Consider the following 23,384-nt stretch of genomic DNA (forward strand, 5'->3'; position numbering starts at 1 on the left):
CAGTTCGATAGTTCGTTAGCATAAATAATGCAAAGTGTAATACAACAGTTTTAGGTGCTCCGTTAACAGTGCCCCCCATATGGATCAAATGATGACACAAAAGAACTGCTTCCCACTCTGGCCGCAGCTCTGCCACTCCTGGGCCAGCATGGGCTGAGATCCGAGCCGAAGCAACAGGCTTGTGTAGCTGACAGAAGCGAGAGTCCGAGAGAGTGTCCCTCCAGGCCCACACCCCACCCTAGGTGGTGATCGACGTTACCTGGGGGAGCGATCCAACTCTCCTCTCCAACTTCAGCGACTTGGTCCTTGATTCAGAACTCTGTCACGGGATGCGTCGAGTTAGCGCCGGCGGCTCAGCTTCTCCGGGGCTGGCGGTCCGGGCCACAGCTGTGTTACTCCAAGGGCCCAATGACTTAGCCCTCACTTCGGTGGTCTCAGTCAACACCAAGATTCACCCTCAGCACTGTGGAGACTTTTCTTCAAATTCTGTGCACACCCTACCCAGGCACTCCCCACCAGCACCTTCAGGCTGCACCTCGACACGTACACAGTGCGTCCGAGACTCACCTCTTCTCATGATCACAGCGACCCGGCGCTCTTCACGAATGCCTCACTTGCACCTCGACATGCACCCTGCGTGTCCAAGTCTCTCTTCTTCTTTTGGTGCACACAAAGTCCAGGCGCTCCTCACCAATGCCCTGGCTACACCACAACACACACTCTGTGCGTCTGAGTCTCACCTCTTTTCCCGTGCCCACGATGACCAGGTGCTCCTCACCAATGCCCTGGCTGCACGACGACATGCACACTGTGTGTCTGAGACTCACTTCTTCTTTTGGTACACACGATGTCCAGACGCTCCTCACCAATGCCCTGGCTGCACCACGACATGCACTCTGCACATCTGAGACTCACTTCTTCTTTTTGTGCACACAACAACCCAGCACTCCTCACCAACGCCCTGGCCTGCACGGCAACACGTACCCAGCACGTCCGAGTCTCACTTCGCCTCCCTGCGCACACAACAACCAGGCGCTCCTCACCAATGCCCTGGCCTGCACCACGACACGCACCCACTGCGTCCGAGACTCAGCTTACTCCTGCGTGCCCACGATCACAAGGTACAACTACTGAGGGTCTCAAGCTGCAAAAGCATGCACACACTGTGGTGCTTGGGACTTCTCCGGAAACTTTTATTATCCTGTATTTCCCAACAGGGAGCCAGCTCACCTCAAGCCCTTGGGGTTACAAGACACAGCACAAAGCACAGTCTTCTTCAAGCAGGGGAACCCAGCGCCTCCAAGCAAAGTCCTAACAGCCTCTCCCTTAGTTAGAACAGCAAACTGCAGACCAGCCCCGGATCACAAAGCAAGGATTGGTCTTTCCACAGCAGTCTCTTCAGTTGCTCCTTCTTTAGCAGAGGTTTCTCTTGACCACAGAATGGGTCCAAGCCTGTTAGAACTCTCTAGTTTGCAATGGCTTGCACCTTTGTTCAAATAGGGACCTTTGTTTCTAGTCAGAGTAAGGAGGCTACACTCCTAAAATAGCCCCTGTTCAACCCTGTGGTAGATTGGCACGAGCAGGAAGGCTTATCTCTGAGGCAGTGTGTAAAGCATTTGTCAACACATACAGTAATACAGTGAAAACACTACAGGTGGACACAGCACAGGTTTTATAAAAATAAGTGTTCTTTATATAGACTGAACAAAAGACCTGTGGTTCTGAAATTCTGGACCCTACTGTCATCCCAGTATCGAGATCCAATGCCCGTGCCACAAAATATCAACATCCCATGACGAATTTGGTGTCAACGGACCGGTAATGATTATGACATCATCCCTGTGTATTTGCGTCATGATCGAGGAATGCCAACACCCCTAAATCGTAGTTTCCGTTCCGACCCCTCAGACTCCATTTTGTAAACGGCATCCATCTTGTGTATTGCCCTCATGATAAGTCAATTGAGTAAGGTCGAGCTTGATCTAAAAGGACACGTCCACCTCTCCCTGACTCCCCCCTGACCTGTCCCAACTGACTCCCTTGCCTCCAGCCAAACCTGTTTGGGCAGCTCCTCGCCCAGTGGCCGAATACGATAGCATCAATGCATAACATACCACAAACCATTCACCGTGTACAGATCATGTTTTCTACACACACACACACACCTGTCCGCGTTCCTTGTTTATGGCCAGTTTTATGACTAGGAGGTGCCCTCCTTTATTGGGGTTTCATCGATATCTGATGGGAGTTCCGGGACTGGCTGGGTAATCTATCACGAACGGGACGTCCAAAATATGAGCTTGCCTACATGACTTCGCTCTTTGTATTATTGTAGAAATATGTGTACAGCCATATCATAAACTCAAGAATTCTTGCTTGCAGCTATTATTTCTGTATATAAGGAGAAGGCTTGTTCTGTAAAAACGAACAGTCTCCTGAGAACACACGATCCGCGTGGTCATGCTTCTAGGACACATGTTACTTGGTAGCTGCCAATAAAACTTGATCTCTGACTGCGACTAGAAGACTCCGTGTTTCTGTGGTCCGGAACAAGGGAGAACTCAGAGGTCTTCGGGTGTTATTCCCTGGCACCACCGGGTTCTTAAAAACCCGGCACCTCAGTTGGCGCCCAACTCGGGGCGGTATCAAGCGGCGACGGTCCAAGCCAGATGTTCGTGAGGAGCTTCGTGTGAAAATTCCAGAGGACGGCCAGCCACTTCAGCGACCCCTGTATGTCGACGTGGTTCCGAAGGTCTTTGCTGCGAGGTTCCCCGCGTCCCGACGGCTACGAAGGACTGCTGCCCTGACTATCGCCTTGTTTTGGACCCAGTGATCCTTGGTAGAGCGAAACAATAGACGAGTCTTCTAGCGACGTCATCGATCTTCAAATACTTCAGTTAAGTATAAGTGGAGCGTCTCCCAGTCCTTAGTTTGATCCTTAGTTTTTGCTATCCTTGAGATACGCTTTGATTTGGTACTTGCAAGCCCCAAAGCCGAAGGACTCGTGTTTTCACGAGAAATATCATAATCGATAATCCTTTGAAGTTTGAAGCTAAACGAATGAGCAAAGATGCCTTGCTTTAGCAGACTTGGAAACTTGTTTTGTCTTGGTTGTAGTAAGGACTCCCGATTAGAGGATTCTTGTCCGGTTCCTCCGATTGGAACTCCAACGTATGAGCTCTATGTGAAGCATGGCGTAGGTCCTATCACATATAATGAAGTGTGGATAAAATACACCCGCAAGGATGGTGTTTTAAAGTGGCCCCAATATGGTAGTTTTGACCCAGAAATCTTAGACAACCTAGAGGTCAAATTGTTCAAGAAAAAAGCCCGGCCGGCGATGTTTGACTCTTTTCGCTTATGGCGCAAAGAAGCCAAACAGAAAGAAATAAAATTAGCAAAAAGGAATAAAAGAGGTATGTCAATGGTGCAAGCTGCCGTTGCATACAGGGATAACGAGGAAGAGCAAGAAAGCGAACAAATACTTAGGAGCAAGAAACTAGCAGTAGATAAATGCTACCCGATGTTACCAAATGAGGGACGAGGTCAAGAGGAAAGATCCGAGAAAGATCCGTTAATGTCCCAATTATTGAGCTCACCTCCACCGTATACGTTAGACGCTACTGCACCACCAAATCATTTTACTATACCGCGCCCCGGCGCACGTAACCCAGCTCTTGCACGAACGCCAGCTCCTCTTCAGCTGGTTTCTACTTCTTCGGCGCAGCCTTCTCAAGGGCCGCCATCTTTGCTACATACTCCCTCTACTTCTACCACTTTGCCTACAGCTCCAACTGTTCCCTATGATACTACGTCTGCCACTGTTTCAGCTTCCTCTGCTATGGCCTCGATTTCTTCTTCGCCTCAGCCTGTCTTTTCTGATGCATTTGCCCCTCCGCAAGCTTCTCCTTCTATTAGACAAAGAGTGACAGGTACCATCACTGGTCTGCTTTCACCTTTCTTCGGGTCGCCTAAAACGACCCCTAAAACAGAAGATAGACAGTTACGTAGTCAACTGCCTGATTACGAGGAAAGAAAAGTGCTGAATGAACTAGCACGCCAATGGATTGCGGATACTGTTAGATATGATGTTCAGTCTGTTATGGAAGTTTTCCGTCAATGGAATGCACCCACTCAGAGATACGTATTCGAAGAGATGTGTGTATATCTGTGCGAAGATTTGGAGACGAATGATCCCAAATACACAATGGACGAACTATGGCGTACGCGTTTTAAGTTCCATGAAGGTATGATTACAGGTGCAGATGTTGAGAAAGCGATAGAGTTGTTGTTCTCTTATAGGAGTAAGGGAAACGTCTCTAGATCATTGTACCAAGACGACGTATCAGGTAGGAAAAGAGCGAGACAGTACCCCATGAGAGAGGTTCCTCCGGTTTGGAGGGAAGGCGATGCGAATGTAGTACCGCCAATTCTGCCACATTTCCAGCGTGTATGGGTACATGTCCCCTGGAAAAGATCAGAAGTTTTAGCGCTCAAGCAGACACTACCTGATCCCCGTAAAAACCCGACTGGGTATTATAAGGAGTTATCGCAGACTGCAAACTCATGCATAATGAATTTAGCAGATGTAGACATGTTGTTTGGGAATGTTGTCCCACATCCTTTATGGAGTAAAATTCGTCATGCGGACCATGACCAAGAACTAGGTGATTCATGGGCTAATATTACCGCTATAGATGCTAGACAAATTGGTGGTTCTAAACCTGAGCCGTTAATAGCCGAACTTCCCGGTAGAATTATCATGTACATGAAAACATTAATGCCTGAGTTACGGGTAAACTGGGACAAGCTATCTGCGTGCAAGCAGAAGAAGGATGAGAATGTGTCTGACTTTTTCACGAGATTTGAGGAGACTTTCACCGATCATAGTGGTCAAGATATGGCTACCAAGGGTGGTCAAAGATTGTTTGTAGACAAATTCGTACATAATTTGCTTCCTGAACTGTGTACTAAACTAAAAGATTCAGAGAGTGCTTGGGCTGTCTCTACGTCAGCGCAGATTTTAGCTACAGCCCAGTACTATGAAAATAGGCGCAAAGACGAGCTAGATAAGGTAGACAAAAAGACTAAAGATTTGAAAACTAAGGTTCTTCTCCAGCAGGCCTATCCGCCTCGCACGGCTAGTCAGCCCAATTATCAACCACAACAGCAGTATTCGAGAAACGCGCAAGGAAACGAGTTTTCCCATCAGCGTCTTCCGTATGGCCCGAATCAATGTGCGTATTGCAAGGAAGAGGGTCATTTTAAAGGTAATTGTCCGGCTCTTGCGCGACGTTTAAACAGTGTTTCAGGTATAAGGGGTAGAGGTGTTCAAAGTGTTCATAAGGGTAGGGGCCGTGGAAATTTCTCCCAGAACACAGCTTCTTTTCCGCCTCAGAATTCCATGAACAGCTTTGACCAACAGAATAATGCATCGTCTAGGTCAGCTCAGTACTATGCTGACGACTATTACACCGAACACGAAAATGAGGGTAATGATTGCTAGGACAGCCATGGACAAAGAGAGGGAGTCGTTTCAGTTCCAGTAGATCAGAATGGACCTTATGTCGAGGTGATTGCCTCAGGAGTGTCAGAGCCATTTCTGCTGGATACTGGTGCTACAAAAAGTTCTATTATGCACTCAAAACTTCCTGGCGCACCTTTGTCTGGCGAAATGAATGTCTCAGTAGGTTTCTCTGGCGCCCCTGTTAGAAACCCGATCTCTAGTCCTATATCCCTTTCTGTTGGCCCATGCAAATTAGAAGCACCCCTCATTCTTACAACAGGTTACGGTGAAAATTTGTTAGGTTTGGATTTACTAAAGAGGTTATATGCGACTTTGTACTGTTCCCCCTTGGGAGTACAACTTACTTTAGGTAAGAAAGTCGTTTCTCCAATGTATGTGTCAAAAGAAAATATTGCAACTGAATTGTCGTGTCTTCCTGATGTACTCTGGGCTAATGGTTCTAATGATGTAGGTCGTTTGGAGATAGCACCGTATGTCATAACATTGAAAGCCAACGTTAGGTTGCCACGTATTCCCCAATATAAAATATCTAGCGAATGTGAAAAGGCGTTATTGACGATTATTTATGACCTGATTGATAAAGACGTCATCGAAGAAACAACAGGAAATGTTTGTAACAGTCCAGTTTTGCCCGTCTTAAAGCGTACCGATCCTTCACAGCCCCCTGTGTACAGGTTCGTGATCGACCTCAGAGAAGTGAACAAGGTAGTTATCCCACAGTTTCCAGTTGTCCCCGACATTACTGCTTTATTGACAATGGTTCCAGCTTCAGCAGCTTGGTTCTCGGTGATCGACCTGAAGAACGCTTTCTTTAGCATCCCGATTGCTGAGGAGAGTAGAGATATTTTTGGATTCAATTTAGGAGGACGAAGCTTCCGCTTCAAGTGCGCTCCTCAAGGCTACTGCGAAAGCCCATCAATATTCAGTCAGGCCCTGAAAACACAACTGGACACAATTGTTCTACCAGATGGGTCAACTCTGATTCAGTATGTAGATGATCTGCTGATCGCTGCAGACACTGAAGAAATTTGCAAACAAGCTACGCTGTCATTATTGCATCACTTATGTGACATGAAGCACAAAGTCTCTCTCTCCAAACTACAATTTTGTCGACAAGAAGTTACCTACCTAGGTCACATCTTGTCGAAGGAGGGAAGGAGACTGACACCAGAAAGAATACAGGCAATAGCAGAGCTGAGTGCCCCAAGGACACAGAGAGAGGTTCGAGCCTTCTTGGGCATTACATCGTACTGTAGACAATTGATACCGAATTTCTCACTACTAGCCAAACCCTTGCTGGCACTACTCTGTAAAGACACGCCCAATCCTATGCCCTGGTCTGAAGATTGTCAGACGAGTTTCCACGAGTTGCGTGATGCATTGTGTTCGGCTCCTGTGTTGGGAAACCCCAACTACAGTAAGCCTTTTACATTATACGTCCATGAGAAGGAAGGTTGTGCATTATCAGTCCTAACACAACACTTTGGGGACAAACAGCGCCCATGCGCGTATTTTTCGGCAACTCTAGACCCTGTGGCTAAAGCCCTACCAAGTTGTCTGAGGGCTACCGCCGCAGCAGCTGTCTGCATTCGATAGTCTGCTGGATTAGTCATGAATAATACTCTGATCGTTATGGTCCCGCATGCAGTAGACATTTTGCTAAACAGGACGAGGACACAACATCTTACTAGCGCTCGACTATCCAGTTACGAACTTACACTGTTAGCAAGTCACATCCACATAAAGAGGTGTGATACACTCAACCCCGCTACGCTACTACCCATCCCGACAGAAACAGACGAGATTGATAAACATGACTGCTGCTTTAGGACAGAAGAAGAGACAAAAGGGAGAGTAGACTTACAGGACACTCCCCTTCCTGAATGCAATGATACTTTATGGGTTGATGGTTCATGTTTCAAGTTGCCAAATGGTGATACGACTGCAGCCTATGCCGTAACAACATTACACACCATTATAGAGACCGAGCGCATTTCCCACAATTCTGCACAAGCTGCAGAGCTAATTGCACTTACAAGAGCATGTGTGTTGGCGAAAGGAAAGCGAGTGAATGTGTACACTGACAGCCAATACGCCTTTGGTGTGGCTCACAGTTTTGGGAGATTGTGGCGTGAACGTGGATTCCTGACGTCACATGGTGCAAAGATATAGCATGGTCAGCTAGTTAATGAGCTCCTCGAGTCACTGACCTTGCCACTACAAGTTGCCATTGTGAAATGCAGTGCACACAAAAAGATTCAAGACGATGTTGGCCGCGGGAATGCATTTGCAGACAAGGTTGCGAAAGAGACTGCAAGGAACACAATGAGTCGGATGTATGTTGTAGGTCCCGCTAGATGGATTACTGATGTGGGAATGTGTGAGGACACCATCGAAAGCGTGAAATCTATACAAGCTGAGGCAACTGAGAAAGAGGTGAATGAATGGAGAGAAAGTAAGGGTAGGTTAGATGCGAATGGTTGTTGGGTCGAATTGTCAGAACACCAGCGATGGCTATTACCTAACGCCTATGTACTTGCAGTAGTAACAATGGCACATGGATTTTCGCACATCAGTTCGAAAGGAATATGTAAGCTATTGGCCCCAGTATGGCAGAATAGCAATATCCCAAAATATGCAGAGAACGTGGTCAGAAAATGTATGGTGTGTTTGAAGCATAATCCCGGTAAGGGAACCCCAACTCCAGCTGGTCATTTTGCGCCTCCAACGTATCCGTTTGAGGTTTTGCAGCTCGATTTCATCCACATGGAGAGGTGCAACAATCTGAAGTATGTGCTCGTTGTTGTTTGCGCTTTTTCAAGGTGGGTGGAAGCATACCCCCTTAAGGACAATACCGCCTTGTCAACTGCCAAAACCCTTGTCAAAGAATTCTTCCCTAGATTCGGCATGCCTAGAATGATCTGGAGTGATAATGGAAGTGAATTTGTAGGACGTGTGATGAGGAGAGTGTGTGAGTGTCTAGGCATACGCCAAAAGTTCCACGCTGCAAACCACCCCCAATCAGCTGGATTAGTGGAGTGCTACAATGGCACATTGAAACTCAAACTAGCCACGGTCCAAGCCAGCACAGGTCTTAAATGGCCTGACGCCTTGCCTTTAGCACTCCTGTCGACCAGAATGACCGTCCATTCTAGATTAGGACTTAGCCCCCATGAAATAGTGTTTGGCCGCCCAGCCAACGTCTGGGGCGTGCCAAGGCCAAAGAAACTCAGCGAAATAGAACACCCCGTACTGCTTGACTATTTGTGCGAATTGACAACTAAATTGCGTGTTTTACACCAACAGGTTCACAGTTCCTCTCCGCCAGCCTCTGATGATCCAGGTCACTCCATCGAACCCGGCACTTGGGTTCTGGTGCGGAATTTTCGGCGCACAAACAACGAACAACCCAGGTGGACCGGACCGTACCTTGTGCTTCTTTCCACGAGATCAGCCGTTCGGGTGGAAGGAAAGAAAAGTTGGATACACGGGACCCACTGCAAACGGGTCCCTCTGCCCCTTCCATACGACCGGTGGGTCAACGAAGGAATTGCCGACTCCGAGACAGAATCCATACCTCGCTTCATCCCTTTCAGCGATGCACGTTTAAAAGAAACTGGTACCGAAAAGGAGAGTGATCATATTTTACAAGGACTTGTGCCACCGTCAATGCAGTTGGACACTTCAGAACCTAAGACATTGTTTGAAGACCACACCGTACCTGGGAAACAACAATATAATCTAAGGTCAAGACAAAGAGACTAATAAAAACCAAATTAATGTGATTTCCCTTCCCCCAAGAACTATTTTTGATTTTTCAGCTCTCTCACTCTCAGGAAACTTGCTCATTTTTGATTTTCGAACCGCCATCCGGTTCTGCTGCTAGGGTCGCGGTTGAAGTCTGGGGAGTGCAGCTTTGGACGTTTAGGTCAACGGTTCTGGTTGGTCCAAGGGAGTTACCCCGGACTGAACAGAGTGCACTCCCTGGCAGAATCAATCTACCACCGCGGGCAGCAACTAGAGGATGGAGTTTCCTAGGGTAAAGAGACCTACCAGATTCACGAACATTGAAAGACAACTATGCACTGTACTGGCCAAAAGAAGGTTTTTGATAACATGTATTTTAATGTTGTGTAGCATAACGATGTTTTTGACTGGTTATACTCTATTCGTATTCCAAGTTACTTTTTCAAATGACACCCGGCCACCACCTCCTCCTACTATCTCTCCACACTACTTTCACCCTCTACCTGAACACGAGTCTGCCAGAAGACTCGAATTTGTAAACAACTCATTTATTCAACTCCTACACCAACACCAGTCCATAATGAACACATCGAACTGTTGGATATGTGGACTCATGCCACACACAACGGATAAGGGTATCCCATACTTCATCCTGCCATTCAGTTATTATGGTTCTCTGTGGGCTTTCCAGACCATGTTCCTGTTCGCCCTAGAACCATACCCAACCCGTTCCATTGAAAGCGATTCCAACAACAAGGCACTAGTGGCAGGGATAAGAAATATGAGTAGGGAGTTCGACACATATCAAACGATCCCCAAAGATGAACTCACTCCATACAGTCGTTGGAACATAACTAAGAATGGGATTTCCCTGAGTAAGGGACAGACAGCAAAGAAATCCCGCCCAGTTTGGATAGTACCCCACCGAGGTCACTTATGTTTACAAGGTATCGGTAGGGATCCCAAAGCACAATTAGGAAAGAGTATATGCACGGAAACATATGTGTTCGCTTCCCGAACTTCCCCTATATTCTTAGCAGCCAAAGGCACGTATTTCGTCTGCCACGACCAAGCCTATACATGGTTGCCCCCTGACTTCTCAGGCACGTGTTTTATCTCATTTCTGCTGCCTCCCACCTACACGGCCAGAGCAGATTACCATCGGACAAGGACAGCTAGAGGTGTCGTGAGTAAAGACGACACCGCGGGTCAGGAATTTGCAGACTTCGCAAAGGGTTTTCTGCCATTTTGGGGGCCTATGGTGAACAGCAGGAATATTCGCCAGTTATCGAGGATAGTTGAATCCGCCGTGATTACAACGGCCGGAGCCCTTGACAACTTGACAACCGAGCTTCAGTCGGATCGACTTATGACCCTTCAGAACCGAGTTGCCCTAGATATCATACTCGCCGATCGTGGTGGTGTATGCAGAGTGATCCAATCTAGTTGCTGTATTTTCATCCCTGATAATGCACCGACAGTGTACCAGGCCATCTCCAAACTACACGAAATATCTGGTTCCCTTCACATGGAAAAAGGAGATTGGTCCCTTCTAGGGTGGTTCTGGGGCCTGATCACTGCCTGGGGATGGAAAACACTGATCTTCGTTGGGATGATCTTAGCGCTTCTGTTTATGTTCTGCCTGTGTATACAGTGCGCTCCTGCACTATGTGGCCTCTGTGCTACCCCATGTGTAAGGAAGCCTGTGTCAAGGGACGAACTGAGCAACAGAATGATGCTACAGCAACATCTCCACGAATTCATTAATACAGATTTGGACTCAGATTAACATGAGTTATTGCCTTATATGAGGGCAAAAGGAGGGTCTGTGGTTCTGAAATTCTGGACCCTACTGTCATCCCAGTATCGAGATCCAATGCCCGTGCCACAAAATATCAACATCCCATGACGAATTTGGTGTCAACGGACCGGTAATGATTATGACATCATCCCTGTGTATTTGCGTCATGATCGAGGAATGCCAACACCCCTAAATTGTAGTTTCCATTCCGACCCCTCAGACTCCATTTTGTAAACGGCATCCATCTTGTGTCTTGCCCTCATGATAAGTCAATTGAGTAAGGTCGAGCTTGATCTAAAAGGACACGTCCACCTCTCCCTGACTCCCCCCTGACCTGTCCCAACTGACTCCCTTGCCTCCAGCCAAACCTGTTTGGGCAGCTCCTCGCCCAGCGGCCGAATACGATAGCATCAATGCATAACATACCACAAACCATTCACCGCGTACAGATCATGTTTTCTACACACACACACACCTGTCAGCGTTCCTTGTTTATGGCCAGTTTTATGACTAGGAGGTGCCCTCCTTTATTGGGGTTTCATCGATATCTGATGGGAGTTCCGGGACTGGCTGGGTAATCTATCACGAACGGGACGTCCAAAATATGGGCTTGCCTACATGACTTCGCTCTTTGTATTATTGTAGAAATATGTGTACAGCCATATCATAAACTCAAGAATTCTTGCTTGCAGCTATTATTTCTGTATATAAGGAGAAGGCTTGTTCTGTAAAAACGAACAGTCTCCTGAGAACACACGATCCGCGTGGTCGTGCTTCTAGGACACATGTTACTTGGTAGCTGCCAATAAAACTTGATCTCTGACTGCGACTAGAAGACTCCGTGTTTCTGTGGTCCGGAACAAGGGAGAACTCAGAGGTCTTCGGGTGTTATTCCCTGGCACCACCGGGTTCTTAAAAACCCGGCACCTCAGTCCCAATCGACAAAAATCCACAATACAGTAGTAAGAAAATGACTTTAAGATGGTAGAAATTACTCAGTTCACTTTAGATGGTAAATGCGGCACGTTTCCCACAAAGTTCCTTTGGATGCGTCACGCATAAATAAGCAAAAGGTTCGCAGGGAGAATGATGCGTCGGTTCCTTGCTTCGGGGGTGGCGATGCGTCTGTTCCTTAGTGCGGGCGCAAAGTAGAAGATGCGTGTGTTCCTTACCGGAGAGGAGGTGATGCGATGATCTTGTGGTGCATCCTGGTTGCGATGCGACAAGATGGCGCCTTGATACGATGCGACGATCCGGTGTGATGTGAGAAGATGGTGCCCTTGATACGATGCGACGACGTGAAGATGATACGTGCATAACCGATGGCCGTGCAGTGAACTCTGTAACGTTCAAGCCGCGACAGGCCCTGTGACATGCTTCTCCGGTGATGCGATGGTGACCCGTGCGATGGTGACCTGCTTCTCCGGGGATGCGATGACACACAGCTGCGATAGAGACACGCTTCTCCGATGATGTGATGGCGATTCTTGCAGTAGCGACACACTTCTTCAATGATGCGACGGCAACAGCTACAGATGAGACATGCTTCTTCTCGTTGAGTTGCGCTTCCAGCTCCCAACAACACCCAGGATTCTGCAGACAGAATTCCCAGTAAAGAAAATCAGGGGGAGCTGGTGGTGAAGTCTTCTATTTCTGAGACTTTAGCAGGAGTCAAGCACAGTTTAAGCCCTTGGAGATTCTTCTTCAAGATGATGAAAGTTGCAAATAAAAGTCTTTCTTCTTTCCTTGGCAATAAAGAAACCACTGCAGGCCAACCCCAGCAATTACAACTGGCACAGGGGAAGTCAAAAACTCCTGCAGATTATCTGGTTCTTCTCCTTGACAAAAGATCCATCTTGGTGTCCAGAAGGGATATAAAGTTCAGGGTTTCGGGTCCCCCTTTTTTATACATGCAAATCCTTTGTCTCTGAAGGCAGAGAGTGTCTTTACCTAGTCCAAACCAGTTCTGAGTGCATTCTGCCAGTGCACAACTTCTTCCTTTGTCAGTGTGGGCCAGGGTCATCAGACGCACAACAGGAGATGGAGCCAGCATTGTGGAAGGCAGACACAGCCCTATTCAGGCCCAGGTGATACTCCTCCCACCACTCCCAATGCAGATAGATCTATTCAGCCTTATGCTGACTCGCCCTGCCTCTTGGAGCTCCCTCAGCCCCTGTCACTCACCAACCAGACATGGAATAAACAACCTAGCAGAGGCAGGCTTGGATGGTTAGGGAAGAAAATACCTACTTTCTAAAAGTGGTATTTTCAAACACAGAATGTTAAAACCAACTTCACTAAAAGATGCATTTTAGCATTCTGAGTTCAGGTATACTAAATGTGTTTGTCTACCATGTTCCCTTGGTCAGTTAGGATTATAAGATGTTGTAATCAAACTGCCCATTCTGGCCTATGGGGACATGTAACCTTGCAATAGTGAAATACAAAATTGGCTGTAATTCACTATCAGGACATTCTACACACATCAGGGCATGTCCTACTGTTTACATACAATGCACCCTGCCCTAGGGCCTACCTTAGGGAAGGCTAACATGTAGAAAAGAAAAGGTTTAGGGACTGGTAAGTGGGTGCACTTACCAAGTCAACATGGCAGTACTTGACTGCACACAGGCTCCGCAATGGCAGGCCTGAGACAAACTTTACAAGCTGCTTCTGTGGTTGGCACAATCAGTGCTGCAAGTCCACTAGCAGCTTTTGATCTACAGGCCCTGGGCATACATAGTGTACTATACTAGGGTCTGACAAGTAAATCAAATAAGCCAATCATGGAGTCACCAATCCATTAAAATATTTTACAATAGGCAGCACTTGCACTGTGGCACTGAATAGCAGTGGCACAGTGGCCTAAGCATCCAACCATCAAAGACATAACAAAAACAGAAGAAACAGCAGCGAAAAATGGAAGGGAGACTCACACCAATGGTACCAGGTCTAACAAAGCCTTTTCAGTCTCAATCTATATCTGTTTCATTCCAACCCTCAAGGGTTTCAGCTCTCATAGTTATAACTCTTACTGTCTTTGAAGTTTGTTTGTGCTCAAAGGTCCCTGAGCCTTATCTAAATCAGTTCTGGGTGTCTCCTTCCCAGCGTCACATCTCTCCCTTTGTTACTGTGGGTCTGGATCCCTAATCACTCAGCAGGAGATGGGTCAATTGGTTTATAGCACCAGGCCTTTTCACCTCCCGGGTTTCTCCTCCCCCTACTCTCTAGATGCAGGGCAGCCTGGTGCCATCTCAACCCCTTCCTGGGTCAAGACCTCTCCCAGATCCTCTCACCTTTCAGTTTCAGACAGACAATCTACATTTCAGCAGAGACACACAGAAATGCCTAGAGCACAAAATTCAGCTACTTTCTAAAAGAGTGGTTTCTGAACACACAGTGACAAAACCACCTTCACAGAAAGATGTGTCATGACAATGAGTTCATAACTACTAAACTTCACCTCTCCATTATAAACTGACAGGAAACTAGGCTAATAAACACAACACCTAGCCTCCCCCATTCTGTCCTATGGGCAGGATGGCCTTTCAGCATTGAAAAAGGAAATGGAGTGTTTTTCACTGTCAGGACATAACACACCTTAGTATATATCCTGCCTTTTGCCTATACTGCACCCTGCCCAGGGATTACCCGGGTCCTAGCACAGGGGTGCCCAATGTGTATTTGAAAAGTGAAAGTCAGGCCTGACAAGAGGTTGCACTTGTCAGGACAACATGCTAATTTAGCACTCTGCGCGCAGGCCCTACACTGCAGGCCTGAGTTCCCTTCTCCGCGTGCCTTAGCATTACTAGCCCTGGCACACACAGTGCACATCACTAGGAACTTTACTAGTAAGGTAAACATACCAATCATGGCCAACCAATCACCATTAAATTTTACCAACATAGGGAACACCTGTACTTTGACAGTGGCAAAGTACCCCAAGCATCCAAATTGTTATCTCTATGCCAGAAAAATGGTCTAGGGGGAAAGCTAAAAGTTTAGGGAACTTTAGCCGAAAAAGCCAAGTCCTACACTTACTCTTTGCTTGCTGTGTTTTGTGGGGACTGTGTGAGTTTTGCGGAGATATTTTGAATATTGTTATATATGTGGCACCTCATATGGAGAAGTTGAAGTTGTTTTTTGGGCTCCACATGGCCTAAGATCCCAGGATGATATTGAAAAGTGTAGAACATACTATATTGTAATTGTTTGTTGAGCTTTGCAGTGCATGTCGTGAGATATCCTTGGCAGCACAATTGAGATAAGAGCATCTCTCTTTGTGTGAGAGTAAGGTGTGGTTGGTACAGTCGATCATTTTGTGAAGGGGGGAAGCTATACTAATATGGGTGAAATCCCGCAGGCAGAGGCTCATTCGAATTGCGAATTAGATGTATTGGTTCTTTTGTGATTAAATACTATTTATTTTTTAGTGTAGCAGACAAGTCTGTTTATTGAAAATTGCTTTACACTTTGCTTAGCTTGTTTAGTGCTGAGAAGAGAGTGTTTAGGGAAAATTATAAAGAAGGGTGAACTGTTCAGGGGAGTTAGATTGATGTCACAGTGTGAACCTCTGAGATTGGCTGGTTGATGTGGAGCCCCGTTGCTATTGGTTGTCTTTATGATAAGGTGCCGCACTAGTATTGGTTGTGGATGTCGAACAAGGATTGTGGGTGAACAGTTATTCCCTGGTCCAAAAACGAAATTCTGGTTTTGATAACTGACATTATTGCTGACAAATTAAATGCTTTATAATCTTACAAGATTGATGTAGAGGAGATCTGACAATACCTGTTAGAGAAGGAGAAGAGGCACCACCCGAAGATACGCCAGGTCATTGTATAATGATAAATGTATTTGGCTTCACCCTTGGCACCGATCACTGAGAAACAAAGTGCACTGGCGTTTCCACCTTAGGGTACATTTAATTCGAGAATTATTGAAAATTTGAGAACATTGTATGAAATGAAACCACCTCCTAGACCTACACAGTTTGAAGCACTCAATGCTTGGGAGCGTGTAGCTCATGCGAGGGAAAAGGATAGGTATCAGGGTGGAGCCCGTAAAGCAGTGCATACTTATGCTGATGCTACGTGGGATGCAGAACAGAAGAAGTGGAGAACTGATATGACGGAGGGAGTCAAAGTATACCCTGCATTAACCAGTGGAGAATGTGAAAAAGGGAAACAGAAGAGAAGGAAAGTGAAAGAGGGAAAGGTGTAAAAAAAACAGATATGAGTGAGGTAATTGATAATGACTTTAATAATCTTCCTGATAATTAGGTCCCCGTCTTCCCAATTTAAGTTTAGGATTAGTTTACATGATTTTAGATTTGCTCATGCATAGACTGGAGGAATGAAACCCATATACGGCTCACCATATTTTGGTTCTTATCCTCTGTATTGCTGCAACTGAAGTTTATGTATTACATATGCTGTGTTGATCAAATTTCATTAAACACTTTGCTATCCTGTGGTGATTTGGTACCTTTACAATATGCTTTTGAGATTCATATACATCAGTCTGACTGTTAATTTGATTTGGAATAAACCTGATTTAACCTTATTGTCTGATCCCTGGTCCTTAATAAGTGGCCAAATAGGCTACACTGTAAATTGAATTTGTTGAATTGCCGTAAAATCCTCTTTACCTCTCATGCACCTACAAAAGTCCCTCGCAGGGTAAGCGGTAAGATTGGCCCAGTGCTACAGCAATATTGTGCATCTCTGAAATGTATCCACAGGTCTCAGATTAAACTGGCAGAAACACAGGGAATCAAGGGTCCAACTTCACAATCACCACTGCTAGTGTGCTGCGACGTAAATCGTGAGTGAGGCATCTTTCGAACATTGCGAGGTTTCACATAGGCAAATGAATAGGTTTGACGAAAATTGACTTTTCACTAGCACGCTGAATAAACAGCAGGACCCAGTGTAGTGCAATAACTGATATATTGTGCAGCTTGAACGCAGTCATTTATCGCAGTCCACTTACAACACGAAGAACTGATGGGATGGCGCCTTTGAGGCATACTGAGACCGTAGAGATCACAGCGCAAAAGCGGAGGCAATTTGTGCCCCTTAAAATACATTTTCATTTCAATTCGTCTGACACATGCTCAGAGCTACTTCGCACCAGGCACCCCGTGAAACCAACCCACGCGAGGTCAACCCATTATGAACTCCGCACAGAATGACAGCTCTGTAATGAGAGAACATTTCCACCTGTTTAATGCAGCACATGTTGAAATCAAATAAAGGGTGTTAGATGCTGCGCATAACCTGTAGTCACATTTCAAGTTCAACCCAGCAGAAGGGAAGGGTGTTATGCAGAAGTGACAACGATCGTGAATCAAATCAGAACCCCACGCTCAGCCGTCAAAGGCAGGAGCAACACAGTGTAATACAAAAGAATAAATTGGGAATTAGTTATAGTTGTATTCCTCTAACCTGCTTGACTCAGGAAATGCTAAAAGTGATCAGTGAATTTCAACAATGACAGGAGCAAAAAACCCACAAACATTGTCAGTGCTGGCTGGTGAAGTTTGAGAGTGGTAGGGCTGGGCTGTGCACGTGGGGTCGGTCGACTTTGGGGTCGCCATTTCCTGTGCAGATCTTTTTTTTAAAAAAAACAAAAGGTCAAGTGTCTCAAACAAAATAAACACAAAATCACGTGCAATGAAAAAAGAAATTAAAAAAGGAAGCCATTGAGACAACCTTAAAGTATGACATCTTCCTACACAAAAAAAATGTCATAATCGTTTAATGTGCATTTCCTTAGGTGATAAAGTTGTCTTGGGGCGCATTGCATAAATTCGGTAAATGCGATGGAGCTTTGAAAAATAGGAAGTGCGCCACAGGAAAGGCCTGTCATCATGTTGCTACCGAAATACCATGGACCCTGTGTGTGCATTCAGTTAATAAGCAGAGGGCCATAATGACATTCTAAAGCCCTCGCATACTTTGACATGTTTTATAAACAAGCACCTGCGATTATGCACCAGGAGGCAGCATTGCTGCTGTGTGCTGCATACACGCGCTGCGAAACCTTACCATAAGTGCTGTATAAATCACTACAAAACATCACATAGCACAAATGGTCAGTATTTTAACTCAACGATCTGTATACAAATGAAGTAAATACTCAAAATCGAGCTTTTGGTCAATATTTGTATGTAGACAGTAGTATTACTCCATGTTTACTCATGAATGCTTCACCAGTCATACTTCAAATATCATCAAACAATCTATCACTCTGCCATACAAAATTAGAACACGATATATGCACTGAATTAACCAGGGCACGAGTCGGGGGGTACACGCAGGTACACAGCGTCCAACCACTGTTTTCACAGGGTGGATGCCGCCCCCCCTGCCAAGAAGTTGGGCCCCAAAGAAATATGTTGAACTTGTCCCTGTGTAAGACACTGGGACACGTTCAGCAGCGCCTCTACATTGTCTGCTTTCCATTTCAGCAGCAACATGCAGGCAGCGAGAAAGCCTTTTTTTTTCACTTCCAGCTGGCCCAAAGTTAATGGGGCCATCCGGCCTCCTTTTGTTTGTATATGCTGATTGGGGGCCGCCTGGTATTGCTCACTTAAATGTAAATGCCACAGGGGAAACAAAACAATGGAACACAGCTTACCTTCTCTTCACAAGTACTTGAGAGGCATGCTTTTGCTTTTGTTCTGTCTCTGTATATAAATGTAGACACTGTCCCAGTATTTACACAAATAATTTAAATAGCGCTATTTTATTTCTTTTAGAGCGCTATGTTGTGACGTCATGATGTCATTTGCATATTGTCTTACTTGGTCAGACCCCCGACTTCTTTTTTATAGGGCTTGTGCCCAGCCGCGGCCCGTGGAGGGAGTTCCTGTGGGGCAGACAGGCGGGTCAGAGGAGGGGTAGGGTGGGAGGTGATAAACACCGGAATATGGATGATTGCAGGTAAGTAAACAATTAAATTAGTAAAACGAATTTCGTAGCGTGCCCTGCATCGCATTTTGCGATGCAGGGCACGGAACGAAATTCATTATTGGTTGCGATTGTTATACATTGTATTTGTTACAGTTCATATTTCTTCCTCTCCTGAGGACAGTTTCCCAGGCACATCGTGGGTAAGATGAGTGTTGGCATGTGCATTAGTATGACTATGCATGAAGTGGCCATCTTGGCACTAGTGCGCAGAAGCAAGAAATTCTCGCCAACGCAACACATATGTCACACCACGTAGATTTGGCGGACGCATGCGCAGAAAAGTTCCAGCTTTTTCGGCGGCCATTTTAGGAGACACGGATTACTGTTAGTAAAAGCACATAGGCAAGCTTCCCCTAGATACTAATTAAGTTGTGTAATGCAAATATTAGTAAACAAAACATGATGATTAATTCTTTACGAGTTATTTCGAGAGGACTGAGTTCAAGCAAGTTTCTGTACGTATGAAACCATGCTCCATCACTAGTACTTATAAAAATACATTGGTTACAGGTGGCCAAAATGGCATCTAATTATAGAGCCACAGATATAACACAAGAATCATCTAAACAAATTAAATCACTAATGAAGTGCATCTTCATATGGCCCTACCACTATGTAAAATAGCTAGTGCATAGCCATCGATCCGCTCTAAAGTTCAAGAATGCATTAGTTGCTGCTAGCCAAAAACCACATCTGATTAAGGAGCCACAGAGATAATTTAAAAATCATCCAATACAAATTGAATCACTAATAAAGTGCATCTTGAAATGACCACAAATATGCAAAAGTCCTAGTGTATACAATCAACTGGCTCTAAAGTGCAAATACGTATAAAAAATCATTAGTTACAACTAAATGAACAGACATCTGATTAAGGAGCCACAAAATTATTTAAAAATCATCCAAAATAAATTAAATCACCAATAAAGTGTATTTCGACATGCCACCCAACTTGCCACAAACTGATACTGCAAATGTGATACAAACAATCATTTATTTATTTAGTTAAAATACGTAAATAAAAATGTCATTACACTCTTGGAATATCATAGTTAATGGAGTTGCCTATTTACTCTCCAAGCCACAGATACATATATGAGGAGACCTGATTAGGAATGTTTTCGGAATCATTGTACATGCACAAATTCAAAACATCCTTGCAGTTTCGTGTCGCATGAGCAATTCAAAGAGGATGGAGGTATTCTCTTCTGGCTTTTAGGGCAAAGGTACAAAACAGCATAAAGTGCATTACAGGCTACTCTATGCCCTCCCCCCCAAACTTGCACCTGCAGGTAAGTGAGCAACTTCCCTCCTTTTTCCATGAACAAGTGTACTACTACAGCAGCAAAGTACCTAATCTGAAATGAACATACAATGATCTTTTAAGGAAGGATTGATTGAGCATATCCAAAAATGGTCAAAAAATAGGGATGGGCTTAACATCATTCCGTGTTCAGGAAAGCAGTTAGCTAGTTTTCAGTATTGGGTTCTTGATCTCATCCAACTGATTGTCCTACGGCCAAGATTCTTACATGATGGACAGTGATTTTCAAACATTTATACATTCAAAGTAGATCTGAGAGGTAGCACTTTTTGCACCATGTGCTCACTAATTGGAGCACTCCTTATAAAAAAGTGGCGGACGCATGTAATTAATCCAGCAGAAGCAGATGGATGGCCACTGATAGGGAGACTATAGTGTTGGTACGGCTAAGTGGAAATGATACACATTTTCAGTAACTCAACCAGGAGCCAGCCACAACACATACTTTTTACATCCCCTGGTCAAAACAGGAATCACCTCCATCTCATCAAGTCTGCATAGACACCTATTTCTGCAGGCAATCTCTAGAACCTCCCGCCAGACATGATCCAGTCATCTCCTTGTCCAAGGTATCCGGCACCTTCAACAGGAATGTTGTTGCTATCTACCACATTCTTTATGAGATGTGTGGCACATGGGAGAGCAGACACAGAGGGACGGCTTCTGGCCAGGTGTCCTGTTCTCTGCGAAGTGCTGTTTAGTGGCAGAGAATGGTACACCTTCCACTCATGCAGGAAAGGAGATCAACACAGCCATCCAGACACAAAGAGATGTATAGAGATGGTGCCAAAGAAACTCACTCTCCTACCTGAAGACAAGTGTGGGCAGGGTATAAACTCAATGGTAGAAATGTCATTGTCTTGTTGAAGGGAGGTGCGGTATAATGCTAATTTGTGAATAATTTCATGTCTCACAAGGGGCTAGCTTCACACTCCAAGGAAAAGAGCCTCTTGTTTTGCCTTATAAGAACGTCATTTCTTATAAAAGGCAACTTTATGTTGGTTTTTGAGGCAACTTCATTGCTTATATGTGGGCTAATTCATGTGCACAAGGAGATATGTGTAGATTCCATGTTACAGTTTCACGTTAATTTGAAACTTTCAACGGATCCTGTGAAACTGTTTCACAAGCTGTGGTAGAACATTGCACGCTGTAATAGGGACAATATGATACAACTGAGGCACATTTAATGCAAATATTGGCACACCAACAGTGACATAAGTGCAAGGGATCATGGCTCAAGTGTTGGGGGGTATGTCAGCAATTATTTTGTGGCGCTGTGAAATATTTGCACACCTTTTCTACTCAAACCAGCTGTGAGCATGCACCAAGTTTTTTATTTGTAGAGCTACTGTGGAGGATGCTCACTTTCTATTTTTTCAATCACACTTTCACACATGGATGGGCAGGAAGTGTTTCAAAAGTGCACTTTGTTTGGGGATTTCCCAAGCACACATTATTTAAGCGAATAGGGCGGGACAATATGTGAATTGTTAGTTTGTTGTTTAACGCAAGCAGCAAAAACAAAACATTCCCCACGATAACCCATCCACCTTCCTCACTCACTGTCACCACCTACTTTTTGGGGTGAAATACCTTGAAAAAGAAGTGCAAATGGTTGGCAATGGTCACAAAAGGATTCCTTTCTGCTGTATTCTTGGTCAACTATTGGATGCATCTTTTGTACATATGTAACCAGGGGCGTAGCTTCCATTGGCGGAGTGGTACTAGGCCCAGAGGCCTACCGGCCTACTGAGCCCAAAATAATATTGCTGTTTTCACAGCTCAAACAGCAGTCAGGGGCCCATTTACTTTCTTGCACTAGGGTCCATGACACACGTGCTGCGCTACTGCATGTAACACAGAAGTGAGGAGATTCATAAAAGTTATTTCAAAGGTGAATGCACACAATGGAATACAATGGTAATTAGTTACCAAAGCCCAGAATCATGTTCCTTTTTCTTGTTGTAATGACTAGGGCTCCCTTAAACAAATGAGGTAATGCAAGTTTGGGGCGGGGTTTCTGGTACTGAAGCGCTGCCACCGTCCACAAACTAAATCTATGGACTCCACCACACGTTGTTGGCCACTCCGGGGACTCCGGGGATTCACAGTGGGAGGGAAAGCTAACGCGCTGAATAAAACATGTCACCTCAGCTACAAGCCCTCTGAGATTAAGGGACCTCTGCACAGTTCTGAGAGCGAGGTGCGGAAACATAATACAGAGAAAGGAGAAAGCACCATCCCGCCCTCTCCTCCGAGGCCAGACATCCATCGGCGACACTGCCTGTTGTCCTCCACTTAACCACTCTACCCTCATCCCAAGTGCGCCTTGAGCTTTCTTGTTCTTCTGCATTATGCGCGAGCATGCCGTGCCTTCAGAATACACTGTCGACCTCTAGTGAGGAAGGACTGATTCAGATCACCTTTCTAAATCAGAATATTTTATTACAGAAGTTGCACCCAACATTAAACAAGCATTAAAACTTCAATAGGACTCACATTTACCCAGGACCTTTTGCATTGCAAACAGGAGTGTGGGCGGGTGGGAAGGCTGAGGGCAGGGGTGCGAGAAGGCACAAACAACAGGAGTGCGGGGAGGGGCGAGAAGGCACAGGCAGTAAGAGAACCTTATTAAAGATAATAGTGCGCCCAATCTAAATAACACATACTGTGCAACACTTGAAGTAAAGTGGCTAGTAGCCATGGAAGGATACAAATGACAACATGGCCATCATAAGGAGGGACTAACAAGCCTATAAACCAATCAGAGGCAGCATTTAGGAATGACAAAGACACAAGCCAATAAAAAATATGGGCGGAGATTCCCTCACATAGTGAACTACCGCAGATCAACCCCAGAGCAGCGGTTGCACGCTGGCTCAGAGCTCGACTTAAAAATCATCTTTACTAAAAGATGCATTTTTATATTCTGAGTTCAAGCATACTAAACTCCAACTTTCTATCCTGCCCCAATGGGAAGTTATCCTTATAAGATGCTATAAA

The sequence above is a fragment of the Lissotriton helveticus genome, chromosome 5_1, assembly GCF_964261635.1.
Source record: "Lissotriton helveticus chromosome 5_1, aLisHel1.1, whole genome shotgun sequence".
Lineage (NCBI taxonomy): Eukaryota > Metazoa > Chordata > Amphibia > Caudata > Salamandridae > Lissotriton > Lissotriton helveticus.